This window comes from Carcharodon carcharias, chromosome 21, assembly GCF_017639515.1.
Source record: "Carcharodon carcharias isolate sCarCar2 chromosome 21, sCarCar2.pri, whole genome shotgun sequence".
In the NCBI taxonomy this organism is placed as follows: domain Eukaryota; kingdom Metazoa; phylum Chordata; class Chondrichthyes; order Lamniformes; family Lamnidae; genus Carcharodon; species Carcharodon carcharias.
The window spans coordinates 87,768,838-87,783,742 of record NC_054487.1 but is presented as its reverse complement, the minus strand read 5'-3'; the positions used below and the strand labels follow the sequence as shown (position 1 = coordinate 87,783,742).

Here is a 14,905-nt window from a genome sequence, read left to right as displayed (position 1 = left end):
CCGCTCTGATGCAGATTTACCTAAAAGTAGCTGTTCCCAGTCCACTCTGGCCAAATCATATCTGATCTTATTAAAATTGGCCTTCCCCTAATTTAGAACTCTGATTTCTGGCTCATCCTTGTCCTTTTCCATAACAAGCTTGAATCTAATGGAGTTATGATCACTATCTGCACAATGCTCCCCCCCCCCCCCCCCCCCCCCCCTCACTGATACCTCTACCAATTGCCCAGCTTCATTCCCTAAAATTAAGTCCAGGACCACCCCGTCTCTTGTAGGACCTTCTACGTACTGGCTTAAAAAGCTCTCCTGGATGCATTTTAAGAATGCTCTCCCTCTAAACCTATCACATTATGACTAACCCAGTTAATATTGGGGAAGCTGAAATCCCCGCTAGTACTTCCCTATTATTTTTACACTTCTCTGAAATTTGCCTACATATCTGCTCTTCTATTTCTCTCTGACTGTTTGGGGGCCTATAGTATACTCCCAGCAATGTAATTGCTTCTTTTTTGTTTTTCAGTTCTACCCATATGGCTTTATTTGAGGAGCCTTCTAAGATGTCATCCCTTCTCACTTCTCTAATTGACTTCTTGATCAATATTGCGATACCTCCTCCTGTTTTACCTCCTTCCCTGTCTTGCCTGAAGACCCTATATCTGGGAATATTGAGCTGCCAATCCTGCCCCTCTCTCAACCATGTCTCTGTGACAGCAATGACATCGTACTTCCATGTGTTAATTTGTGCCCTCAACTCATCTGCCTCATTCGTCAGACTCCTTGCATTAAAATAAATACCATCCAATCTTGCCAAACTCCCTTGTGCCTTAACTGGTCTATAATTTCTATGTCTTCCAGACTCACTTGCTCTCTCTTCTAATCTTGGCTGTGCATCTCCCTCTGCTGAACCTCCTCTCAGGATCCCATCCCCCTACCAAGTTAGTTTAAACCCTCCCCAACAGCACTAGCAAACCTCCCCACAAGGATGTTGGTCCCGCTCCGGTTCAGGGCAACCCGTCCGCCTTGTACAGGTCTCACCGCCCCCAGAAACAGTCCCAATGTCCCAGAAATCTAAAGCCCTCCCTCCTGCACCATCTCTCCAGCCACACATGCATCTGGACTAACCTCCTATTTCTATACTCACTAGTGTGTGGCACCAGAAGTAATCCAGAGATTACTACCTTTGAGGTCCTGTATTTTAATCTGCTTCCTAAATTCTGCTTGCAGGACCTCATCCCTCTTTCTACCTATGTCGTTGGTACCAGTATGTACCATGATCTCTGTCTGTCTGCCCTCCCCCTTTAGAATGCCCTGCAGCTGTTCAGTGACATCCTTGACCCTGGCACCAGGAAGGCAACATATCATCCTGGAGTCACATCTACGGCCGCAGAAACGCCTGTCTGTTCCCCTTACTATCGAGTCTCCTACCACTATTGCTCTTCCCCTCTGTCCCCTCCCCCACCGTGCAGCTGAGCCACTCACAGAGCCATGAGTGTGGCTGCATCCCCCAGAGGAACTAATCGCCCTCACCGTTTTCCAACACAGAAAAATGGCTATCGAGCAAGACGCACCCTGGTGATTCCCTGACTACCTGCCTGACACCTTTCTTCTGACTGATGCTCACACATTCCCTCTCTGTCTGCACTTCCGTAAGCTGTGGGGTGACCACGTCTAAAAACGTGCTATCTACAGACCTCTCAGCCTCGTGGGTGCATCTCAGTGTCTCCGAAACTCGGAGCTCAAGTAGCTGCAGTCTAGAACTTCCCACGTGTTGCAGGCGGTACATAACACGGGACTGAGCTGCCCTACCATGCCTCTAGTCAAAAAAAACCCCTACTTTAAGTTAAATACTGTTAAAAAAAAGTTAAATTATTTATGTACTTTAAATAAAAACTAAAACTCTTACCTTTCCTTAGCTTAATCTATTTTAAACTGGAGAAAAAACTGGAGAAAAACACTTACCCACTACTCACCAATCAGCTGTCACCTTTGTGCTGATGTCACTTTTTGAAGCTTCCCCACACTCGCACTGGTTCTGATCACTCCGCCATTCTCTCGCGCTGTCTTGTGATGTCACTCTTGTTATTTTCAACAAGAACTGACTGCAGGACACTCTTCCCAGACTGCTTCACTACTATGCTGACTGCAGGACACTCTTCCCCAGATCCCCTGTACCCGTATTCTAACCTTTTGCGATTCTTGCGCCAGGACACCCAGATTTCTCTGCATCTCAGAGTTCTGCAGTTTCTCTCCGTTTATATAATGTGCTTCTTTTTTATTCTTCATGCCAAAATTCACGTTTTCCCACATTATGCCCCATTTGCCAGATCTATGCCCTATTTAACCTATCCAAATCCCTTTGTAGCCTTCCTTACATCCTCTTCACAATTTAATTTCCTACCTATCTTTGTGTCATCAACAAATTTAACAACCAAATCTTCAGCCCCTTCATCCAAGTCATTTAAATAAATTGTGAATCGTTGAGGCCACAGCGCTGATCCCTGTGACACATCCTGCCAACCAGAAAACAACGGTTTTATGCCTGCTCTCTGTTTTCCATTACCCAGCCAATCTTCTATCCATGCCAATATGTTACCCCCTACACCATGAGCTTTTATTTTTGCACTAACCTTTGATATGGCACTTTATCAAATGCCTTTTGGAAATCCAAGTACAGAACATCCACCAGTTCCCTTTTGTCTACACATGTTACTTGTTCAAAGAACCCTGGTAAATTGGTTGAACATGATTTCCCTCTCACAAAACCATGTTGACCCTGCCTGATTACTTTGAATTTTTCTAAGTGCCCTGTTATAACATGCTTACTAATAGTTTCAAACATTTTCCCGATTGCAGATGTTAGGCTAACCAGCCTGTAGTTTCCTGCTTTCTGTCTCCCACCCTTTTTGAATAAAGGAGTTACATTCTCCATTTTCCAATCTAATGGAATCTTCCCCAATTCTAGGGAATTTTGGAAAATTAAAACCAACGCATCAACTATCTCACTAGTCACTGCTTTTAAGACCCTAGGATGAAGTCCATCAGGACCTGGGGACTTGTCAACTTGTCATCCTGCAACTCCAACAATTTACTCAGTACCACTTCCCTAGTAATTGTAATTTTCTTGAGTTCCTCCCTCCCCTCCATTTCCTGATTTACGGCTATTTCTGGGATGTTACTTGAATCACCTACAGTAAAGACTGATGCAAAATACCAATTCAATTCATCTGCCATCTCCTTATTTTCCATTATTAATTCCCCAGACTCTTTCTATAGGATCAATGCTCAATTTGTTAACTTTTTTTTTAAATATCTATAGAAGCTCTTACTACCTGTCTTGACATTTCTAGCTAACTTTCTCTCATACTCTCATTTTTCCTTTCTTATTAATCTTTTAGTCATTCTATGCTGTTTTTATATTCTGTCCAATCTTCTGACCTACCACCCATCTTTGCGCAATTATATGCTTTCTCTTTAAGCTTGATACAATATTTAGCTTTTTTGGTTAATTACAGATGGTGGGCCCTCCCCTCGGAATTTTTCTTTCTCATTGGAATCTATCTATTCTGTATATTTTTTTTATTCATTCACAGGATGTGGGCTTCGCTGGCTGGGCCAGCATTTATTGCCCATCCATAGTTGCCCTTGAGAAGATGGTGGTGAGCTGAAATATATTATGAAATACCCCCTTAAGTGTCTGCCACTACATCTCTATTGGCCTATCCCTTAACCTAATTTGCCAGTTTACTTTAGCTAGCCCTGCTTTCATGCACTCAGAATTGCCCTTATTTAAGTTTAAAATACTAGTCTTAGATCCACTCTTCTCTCTCTCAGGCTAAATTAAGATTCAATCATATTATGATCGCTACCACCTAGGGGTATCCTCACTATGAGGTCATTAATTAAACCTATCATGTTCCATGATAGCCATGTTCCATGTTGCATGAACAAATCATCCCTTCTTAAAATTGATTAGCAGGTTTTTTTACTTCATTTATGGGATGTGGTCATTGCTGGCTAGACCAGCATTTATTGCCCATCCCAAACTTCCCTTGAAAAGTTGGTGATGAACTGTCTTCTTGAACCGTTGCAAACCATGTGCAATAATAAAACCTTTGGAGTCCTATTGTCAGGAAGATATAATAATCCTCATAATGTTATTGGAATTAATTATAAAATAGTGGTATCTGTGTCTATATATGTGTGTGTTTGTGTGTGTGTATGTGAGACTTAATTGAATTAAAGCCAGCTGGCTAAAGGTTTTGATGTCGACATGGTAAACATGGAGGAAATTGAAAATGTAAGGTGTTAAAGGATATTTGCATTTTTAAGTAAACCAGACTTGATTGTTTTCAAAGGAGGGGTGAAATGTGCCACCTAGCTAGGTGAAGTTTAGAAACAGTGGGCAGAATTTTGCCCTTGGCGTGTGGGATCGGCAGGAGTGGGCGTGGGTGGTCGGGAAGCCGATCGCTGCCCGCGATCCACAGCACACTGCGATTTCACACTGGCGGGCCAATTAAGGCCCACCCAGCATCAATATTATTGAGCAACAGAAAAATGTAATAAAACATGTCCCCTCATGTGACTGTCACACGAGCAGGGAGGGACATGTTTTTAATTAAAAATTAACATTTTTATGCCATTTGTATTTGCTTTTGGAAACCTCATCCTGCCTGTGGATGAGGTTCCCAAAAAATGCAAAGGCCGCTGTTAGTCAACTGTTAGTTTGAATGGGCAGTGAAAAATTAAGGACAATTGACAACTTAAGGCCTTAATAGACCTTTTAATTGTTGGCGGGCACACTGCTGACTCCAGCACATGCCCACCGATTGAGCTATTGTGCAGCTGCATGTTGACATCGGCACGCTTGGCCGATGCCAGTGCATGTTATTTCATGTTTGGTCGGGTCGGACACACACCTGACCATCGAGCTAAAATTCTGCCCAGTGTGTTTATTTTTCCCAAAGATTACTGATAAAACTTGGTGCTATGAGAGATTTTTATTATCAGAAAGATAAGGTCCAAAGACACAGTAAAACAATGGGTATTTGCATTCAAAAGGGAAAATATGTATAAAGGAGCAAAGGCTGTGTGTAAGGACAGGCATTTTTAAGATCTAACAAGTGTGAAAAGCCTTCAGCACCTATGCCTCAAGCTGCTGTTTTCAAAGAACTGAATTTAAGAAAACTCAATTTGAATTGGACTGTTCAGGGTATCGTGTTTCTTTGCCTGGATCTTTTAAAATCTATGTGTCTTACTGTTGCCTTAATGAAAGTGTAATTGGGAGTCAGGTTAATTAAGGGATTTAGAAGTTATTATAGTAGTAATCTGTAGACATATGTATGTGCTTAAAATCATTTTCTTGTTAATAAATGTTTAATCTAGTTTTGTAAAAACCTATGAGACTTGGTGGTCTTATTACTACTGAATTCAAGGCACACATCTTGAAATTTTAAACAAATTGCAAAACAAGTTGTGGTAGTTGTTTCAACTTTCCCTTTGGGATTTGAACAACTCAACATTTACCATCGACTGTGCCATAATGCTGTTGACAGTGTTTGAAATATTGCTTTTTTTATCTTAATAGGTTAGAGTGCAAAGAAGATAGAGGAATTATTGAAGCCGTCACTGTAAGTATAAAATGAATTATGTTATATTTGCACATTTTAAAAAAAGGATATGACTAACTTACAACCATAGGATAATATTGTGGCTTTGCCGGTTCTTGGAAAGAACTATCCAATAGCCCCTCCCCTGTTCATTCCCTTTTATACAATTCAAGAAGTTATTATTGAATCTGTTTTCAGTCAGTGCACTCCAGTTCACATCAACTCACTATGTAAAACAACTTCTCTTCCATTTCCCTCTGGTTTTTTTGGCAATATTGCTTAACTAATCTGTCATCTGGCAGAGTCTGCGAATCATTATTGGTGTCGATGGGTGATCAGGATCTTCCATCGGGAGCCATGCTAGCAGGGAGCATGGATCAGAGGATCAGGGAGCTAACATTGTAGGCCTTGTCTGACCTGCATTCCCTGCCAGAGATGTTACCCCATTGGAATGCTGCGATCATGGAATTGCCTCTTTACTCAGTTTAAAGATGAAGTAAAATCTAGTAAATTCGGTTTGGTTGTGATGTTGCTGTTACATTGGTAGTCATAGCATCATACAGAAGGAAACCATTCAATCTATCGAGGATGTGTGTCGGATCTTTGAAAGAGCTACTCAATTAGTCCCACTTCCCACCACCACACCCCCCTTTCCTCATAGCCCTACAAATCTTTCCACTTCAGGTATTTATCCAATTATGTTTTGAAGGACACTGTTAGATTTTCTTCCAACGGCCTTTCAGGCAATGCATTCCAGATCATAACATTTCACTGCATAACTAAATGTTTCCCCATTTCCCTCTTGCTATTTTGTGAAGTATCTGAAATATGTGTTCTCTTATCACCAGTGCAAATGTTTCTCCATGTTTACTCTATCAAAACTGTTCATGATTTTGAAGAGTTCTATCATATCTCCTCTTAACCTTCTCTGTTGTCCCTGCACCCCTAGATAATACCAGTGAAACAACACAGTTGAGAATTGTCAATGAAGTCCAGTCAAGCAATTGCTTCTTTTCATTTTGTCAGAGTGGGTTGTGACCCAGTTTATCACATAATCTCTTTAGATAACTCCTGAAGATAATCTCAGCAACACCCATCACTTTATGGAATGAAGCAATCAGGAGGATTCTGTCTAACTATCTCCCATTATTTGCATTCCGTTCACTGGAAGCTTTTTTAGATGCTGTTTGGACAGATGTAGACAGCAAGATAACATTAACAAGACAGCGAAAACTCTGCAACCTTGTATTAAAGTGATTACTGGAACTATCATCAGCTGATGTATACAGAGTCGATCTGTGCGTAGCTTTATCTCTTAATCATTAGTAGAAAAAGATTAGAGGCTAGGATACAGCCCCCTGCTCACTTACATGTAAAGTCTTCTGGAAATAAGAGGTCTTTGAATTCTAATGTAAGTGATCTCTAATCATAGGGATAGCTGTGGCTCAGAGGGTGGGAATCCGCCTTTGATTCGGATGGTTCAGGTCCCATGCCAGAGACTTGATTACAAAATCTGGATTGACATTGTCAATGCCGTACTGATGGAGCACAATTGTTTGGGGGAAATAACAAACCCAGTCTGTCTTCTCGGGTGGATGCAAGAGATTTCTCAAGCAGTTTCACTGAAAAACATCGGATTACTTGGTCATTATCACTTGTATTTTTATGGGAGCTTGCTGTGTACAAACTATTTGCCGCATCTGACATTACAGCAGTCGGTACACTGCAAAGAGACCTAGCAGCTTGAAAAGAACTTTGGGATGTCCTGAGGCCATGTTAGGCACTATACAAATGCAAAAACAGAATTACCTGAAACTCAGCAGGTCTGGCAGCATCGGCGGAGAAGAAAAGAGTTGACGTTTCGAGTCCTCATGACCCTTCGACAGAACTTGAGTTCGAGTCCAAGAAAGAGTTGAAATATAAGCTGGTTTAAGGTGTGTGTGTGGGGGGCGGAGAGATAGAGAGACAAAGAGGTGGAGGGGGGGGTGGGGGGGTGTGGTTGTAGGGACAAACAAGCAGTGATAGAAGCAGATCATCAAAAGATGTCAATGACAATAGTACAATAGAACACATAGGTGTTAAAATTAAAGTTGGTGATATTATCTAAACGAACGTGCTAATTAAGAATGGATGGTAGGGCACTCAAGGTATAGCTCTAGTGGGTTTTTTTTTTATATAATGGAAATAGGTGGGAAAAGGAAAATCTTGATAATTTATTGGAAAAAAAAGGGGAAGGGGGAAACAGAAAGGGGGTGGGGATGGGGGAGGAAGCTTACGACCTAAAATTGTTGAATTCAATATTCAGTCCAGAAGGCTGTAAAGTCCCTAGTCGGAAGATGAGGTGTTGTTCCTCCAGTTTGCGTTGGGCTTCACTGGAACAATGCAGCAAGCCAAAGACAGACATGTGGGCAAGAGAGCAGGGTGGAGTGTTGAAATGGCAAGCGACAGGGAGGTTTGAGTCATTCTTGCGGACAGACCGCAGGTGTTCTGCAAAGCGGTCGCCCAGTTTACGTTTGGTCTCTCCAATGTAGAGGAGACCACATTGGGAGCAACGGATGCAGTAGACTAAGTTGGGGGAAATGCAAGTGAAATGCTGCTTCACTTGAAAGGAGTGTTTGGGTCCTTGGACGGTGAGGAGAGAGGAAGTGAAGGGGCAGGTATTGCATTTTTTGCGTGGGCATGGGGTGGTGCCACAGGAGGGGGTTGAGGAGTAGGGGGTGATGGAGGAGTGGATCAGGGTGTCCCGGAGGGAGCGATCCCTACGGAATGCCGATAAGGGGGGTGAAGGGAAGGTGTGTTTGGTGGTGGCATCATGCTGGAGTTGGCGGAAATGGCGGAGGATGATCCTTTGAATGCGGAGGCTGGTGGGGTGATAAGTGAGGACAAGGGGGACCCTATCATGTTTCTGGGAGGGAGGAGAAGGCGTGAGGGCGGATGCGCGGGAGATGGGCCGGACACGGTTGAGGGCCCTGTCAACGACCGTGGTTGGAAAACCTCGGTTAAGGAAGAAGGAGGACATGTCAGAGGAACTGTTTTTGAATGTAGCATCATCGGAACAGATGCGACGGAGGCAAAGGAACTGAGAGAATGGGATGGAGTCCTTACAGGAAGCAGGGTATGAGGAGCTGTAGTCGAGATAGCTGTGGGAGTCGGTGGGTTTGTAATGGATATTGGTGGACAGTCTATCACCAGAGATTGAGACAGAGAGGTCAAGGAAGGGAAGGGAAGTACAAATGCAAGTTCCTTTTCCTTTTTAATTCTTCCCATTGTTTTGAGAAACCGGTTGTGGGGATAAGCTGAACTTTATTTCATTAAAATGTGATGGCAGATGGGATCATTGTGTTGAAAGAGTCCACTGAAGAAGCAACTTAAAGATCATAATAAAACATTCAAAGGTGCTTCAAAGCAGCATTATCAAAAAAAAATTAACTCCAAGCCATATAAGGAAATATTAGAATGGAGACAGGTTTTAAGAAGCATCTTAAAGGAGAGAGAGAAGTCAAGAGGCCGAGCATTTAGAGGGGGGATTTCCAGGTCTTGGAACCCGAGATGCTCCATTTGTGGAGCGATTAAAATTGGGGATGCAGAAGGGGCCATGAGGTGTGAAGAGATCTCAGAGGGTTCTAGGGCTGGAGGAAGATGCAGAGACGGCTTTGAAAGCTAGGATGCAAATTTTAAAACTGAGGCTTTGCCATACGAAGAATCAGTGTAGGTCAGCAAGCACAGGGGTGATGGGTGAATGGAACTTGGTGTGAGTTAGGACACACAGGCAGCAGAGTTTGGGTGAGTTCAAGTTTTAAGCTGGGAGGTCGGCCAGGAGAGCATGGGAATAATGAATTCTAACAAAAAAATGGGTGAGGGTTTCAGCAGCAGACAACCTGAGACAAGGACGGGCTGGGTAATGTTGCAGCGGTGGAAGTAGGTGATCTCGATAATGGAACGATTATTATGTAAATTGAGCTGTCATTGAACAGGAAGGTGAGACTGTGCATTGGGAGTCTGATCTGTAAAGTTGCCCCTTTACTACCAAAAATTATAGAAACAGGACTGATCCTAGTACTACTGTGTGTAATCGCTCGCTATACGATTGTAGTTGAACATTGTGTGGATCTTGTTTTAAATGGGCTGTCGCAGATATGGTTCATTTTGAGAGATTTTCAAAAACACAATCAATATTCATTAGGGGCGAAATTTCCAATTGCATTGCCGAAACATTTTAAGTGACAAGTTTATCATTGGTCCATTGTCCCTATGTGGGTTGAAGGTGAATTCAACAACACTAACTCTGCCACTGTGAGGAGTTGGGAGCATGGATCAGAGAATCAGTTTTCCTTGTGATTCGTGCCCCTTCGATGCCAGCTTCTCACTGGGGGCATGAAATTGCTGAATTCAATTCCATTTCCTGTGTGTTTGCAAAGGTAGATTTTAGAAACGAATGCTTGTGGAGTAGAGTCTCCCAGAGGGAGGTGACACTCTTAAACCTCTCCTAAAGGGCTACCAACTGGGCCACAGGTAACATCATGATATGCAAAGACTCACATTAATCATTATTGAATCTTATTGGTTTCTCAAATTGTTTATCCAGCCTCAATGCTTTTGTAACTTTGTTTTGCTACATCCTCTATTTTTATTGATCTCCCTGTTGTGGTGCCTTCAGCAAAACCAACAAACTTGCAGTTGGCTTTCTATGGGAAGAGATAGCCGAGGCATTACTCCAGATATTTACAAACTCTTTAGAATAAGGCGCAGTGCCAGAGGACAAGCAGATAGCGAATGTAATTGCTACATTTCTTTAGGGGGACAGAACATGTCCAGCAAGTTATAGAACAGACAGCTAACCACTGGCATTAGGAAGAATAATGGAATCCTTACTAAAAGAGAGACTGGAAAACATCTATAGACATGAGAAATATAATAATGAATAGTCAGCATGGATGGCCAGGTTTGAGCAATAGGAGTGGTTCTCAGCAAATGGAGATCAGGAGCACTTGCTTATTAAAAGCAGCCAACAAGGCAAAATACATGAAGTATTGAATGGAGATGCTTGCACTCCCAGTAAACCACAGGGCAGAATCTTCCCAGATTTACACAAAGTGCGGTAGCGGGCAGGAAGAAAGTTGTTTTACCCGTTGGCCGCAATGGTGGATTTTCACACCATATTGTCCCATTCCCTCCTCATTAATTATGCAGCCACAGGAAACATGCCATCTCACTGGCAGGTGACCTCCAATTTGCTTGCCACGCCATTACCTCGCTGCTTCCTCACGCATCACACCACAGTTAAACATACAAACATACATACAAACAAGGAGCAGGAATAACCCCTTGAACCTGCTCTGCCATTTAATTATGGCTGATCTGATAGTGAAATCTGAACCCTGCCTACTCCCAATAACCTACTACCCCCTTGTTTACCAAGAATCTATCCACCTCTGCCTTAAAAACATTGAAAGACCAGAGTCTCTTCCACCACCTTTACAGGAGGAGAGTTCCAAAGACTCATGACCCTCGGAGTGAAAAAATTCACCTCATCTCTGTTTTTAATGACCAGCTCCTTATTTTTAAACAGTGACTCCTAGTTCTAGGTTCTCCCACAAGAGAAAACATCCTCCCTACATCCACCCTGTCAAGACCCCTCAGGATCTTAAAGGTTTCAATCAAGTCACCTCTTATTCTTCTAAACTCTACTGGATACAAGCCTAACCTGTCCAACTTTTCCACATAAGACAACCCACCCATTCCAGGTATTAGTCTGGTAAACCTTCTCGGAACTGCTTCCAATGCATTTACATCCTTCCTTAATTCAAGTGACCAATACTGTACACAGTACTCCAGATGGTCTCAGTAATGCCCTGTACAACTGAAGCATAACCTCCCTACTTTTGTATTCAATTCTCCCCACAATAAATGATAACATTCTATTAGCTTCCCTAATGACCTGCTGTACCTGCATACTAGCCTTTTGTGATTTATGCACTAGGACACCCAGATTTGTCTGCAGCTCAGAACTCTGCAATCTCTCACCATTTAGATAACATTCTTCCTGCCAAAATGGACAATTTCACATTTTCCCACGTTATACTCCATTTGACAGATCTTTGCCCACTCACTCAACCTATCTATATCTTTTTGTAGCCTCCTTAAGTCCTCTTCACAATTTACTTTCCCACCTTTTCTTTATGGGATATGGTCATCCTTAATTTAAGAGTCAACCACATTGGCAGTGGGTCTGGAGTCACATGTAGACCAGACCAGGTAAGGATGGCAGATTTCCTTCCCTAAAGGATATTAGTGAACCAGATGAGTTTTTACAACAATCAGCAATGGTTTCATGGTCATCATTAGGCTTTTAATTCCAGATTTTTATTACATTCAAATTTCACCATCTGCCATGGTGGGAATTTGAACCCAGGGCTCCAGAGCATTACCCGAGGTCTCTGGAACACTAAGATAAAAGCAAAATACTGCAGAAGCTGGAAATCTGAAACAAAAACAAAAATAGCTGGAAAAACTCAGCAGGTCTGACAGCATCTGCGGGGAGGAACACAGTTAACATTTCGAGCCCATATGACTCTTCATCAGAACCCATACGGACTCAAAATGTTAACTGTATTCCCTCCCCACAGACCTGCTGAGTTTTTCCAGCTATTTTTGTTTTTGTCTCTGGAAAACTAGTCCAGTGACAATATCACTATGCCACCATCTCCCCTAGCTTTGTGTCATCTGCAAATTTGGCAACCACCCCTTCAATCCCTTCATCCAAGTCATTTATATATATTGTAAACAGCACCAATCCACTTGTTACATCTTGCCAACCTGAAAAGACCCATTTATGCCTACTCTCTGCTTCCTGTTAGCCAGCCAATCGTCTACCCATGCCAATATGTTACCCCCTAGACCATGAGCTTTTATTTTCTGCAATAAACTTTGATATGGCACCTTATCAAATGTCTTCTGGAAATCTAAGTACAGAACATCCACTGGTTCCCCTTTATCCACAGCACATGTTACTTCCTCAAAGAACTCCAATAAGTTGGTTAAACACGATTTCCCTTTCACAAAACCATGTTGACTCTGCCTGATTAACTTGAGCTTATCCAAACACCCTGCTGTAGCTTCTTTAATAATAGCTTTTAACATTTTCCCTATGACAGATGTTAAGCTAACTGGCCTGTAGTTTCCCACTTTCTGTCTCCCTCCGTTTTTGAATAATGGAGTCACATTCGCTATCTTCCAATCTAATGGGACCTTCCCCCGAATCTAGGGAGTTTTGGAAAATTAAAACCAATGCATCAACTATCTCACTAGAGGCTTCTTTTAAGACCCTAGGATAAAGCCACCCAGGACCCAGGCTCTTGTCAGCCACAGCTCCAACAATTTACTCAGTACCACTTCTCTGGTGATTGTAATTTTCCTGACTACCTTCCCCACTTCCATTTCCTGGTTTATAGCTGCTTCTGGGATGTTACTTGTATCCTCTATAGTGAAAACTGATGCAAAATACCTGTTCAATTCATCTGCCATTTCCATTATCAATTCTCCAGACTCGCTTTCTACAAGACCAATGCTCACTTTGTTAACTTGTTTCTTTTTAAATATTTATAAAACTCTTACTATCTGTCTTTATATTCCTGGCTAGCTTTCTCTCATAATCTAATTTTTCCCTTCTTGTTAGTCTTTCAGTCATTCTTTGCTGTTCCTTATATTCTGTCCAATCTTCTGACCTTCCACCTCTCTTTGCACAATTATAAGCTTTATCTTTAAGTTTGATACTATCTTTAACCTTTCTAGTCAACCACGGATGGTGCGGCTGTTCCTTGGACTTTTTCTTACTCGTTGGAATGTAGTTGTTCTGTGTATTCTGAAATATCCCCTTAAATATTAGCCTTAGCATCTCTGTTGACCTACCCATTAACGTAATTTACCAATTCACTTCAGTCAGCTCAGCTTTCATGCCCTCATAATTGCCCTTATTTAAGTTTAAAAGCTCAGCCTCAGACCCACTCCTCTCTCCCTCAAAATGAATGTAAAATTCAATCATATTATGGTCACTGCTACCTAGGGGCACCTTCAATATGAGATCATTTGCGTACAACTCTCAATGCTTACCGCCGAGAACTGGTCCAATGAAGTCATGGCCCCAAAAGCCGAGAAGAGTGCAGTCCTCCAATTCAGTGACGCATCCCTGGTACACCTTCTGGAGGCCCACCACGATATTCCCTACCTCCCGGTCTGGCTGCAGGAGGCCCATCAGCCTCACCACTTTGGCTTGGGAGGTGGTGGCAGGGATGGTCAGTGCTAATTCTGCACAAGAGATTGGGCCATCTAGTGCAGAAAACAGATCAATGATCTCATCTGTGCAGCCAGGGTAAGGCAACCATCTCATCCCTCTAAACTCACCCACTCACAAGCCCATCACACATTCACTGGCATCTCACTCACTGCCAGCTCAAGGGACGTCACCACTCACTCTCTCACACTCACCCTCACATCTCCATCTGGCCTCATCTCCTCTGGAGACTGCCTCCTCAGCCCTCACCAAATTGAGACTACTTGCACAGATCAACATGTGGCCCCCACACACACCCTGGGATACCCTCCTTCCCCAGTACAGCCCCCACCCTGCAGCCTCTTCCCTTGCCTGAGGCCACTTCTCCCCCTTCCCCAAACAAACCCTAGTCCTGCAGCCATTGAAAAGCCACCCCCACCTTACAGCTGGCCTGGTAGGTAGAGACCTGCCCATGAGCCTCCCTAACAGTGATGTGGTGCTGTCTGTGAATCCTGGCAGTGAGACTGTGAGTGCTGCCTGAAGCAAGGTAGGTAAACAAACCCCAAAATCCCGAGTGAAATGCAGCTCGCCAGGTGCACGTCGCTTATGTACAGATGTGAAACATGCTGATGTGCAATCACATGATGTGCCTGGCTGATCCCACGTGGGGGATGATTCCAGCAACCAGGGCTTCTAAGGAGATGCTGAAGTATTGAAATTAGGTTCCCGACATGCAGCAGTGGAAAACTCAGCCGCCATTGCCAGGTGGAGCAGATAATCACAAATTGGTTTCATGATGGCGCGAAATCGATTTTTAGTAATCTCACCAAATTGTCCCCCCCCCACCCCGCCCCCACCCCCCCGCCCCCACCTGCCATGATGCCCGACGCCCGACACCAATGGGTCCAGAAAATTCCGGCCATAGCCAACATTTTGTCTATTTGAAATAATGGGCAGATTCTATTTGGGGCAAATAACCCTTCTCACCCAGTTCCCCTCGAAATGCCTCAGCCAGTTAGTTAATCAATCA

At 43.2% G+C, this 14,905-nt stretch overlaps 1 protein-coding gene across 1 annotated transcript in view; it reads left to right on the top strand.

The window, feature by feature from the left end:
- syt1a (synaptotagmin Ia) overlaps positions 1 to 14,905 on the top strand; it is a 288,112-nt gene that overhangs the window by 27,625 nt on the left and 245,582 nt on the right. The window contains exon 2 of the mRNA XM_041216496.1: positions 5,585 to 5,627. The gene's annotated coding sequence lies outside the window, so the exon portion shown is untranslated. The remainder of the gene's footprint in view (positions 1 to 5,584; positions 5,628 to 14,905) is intronic.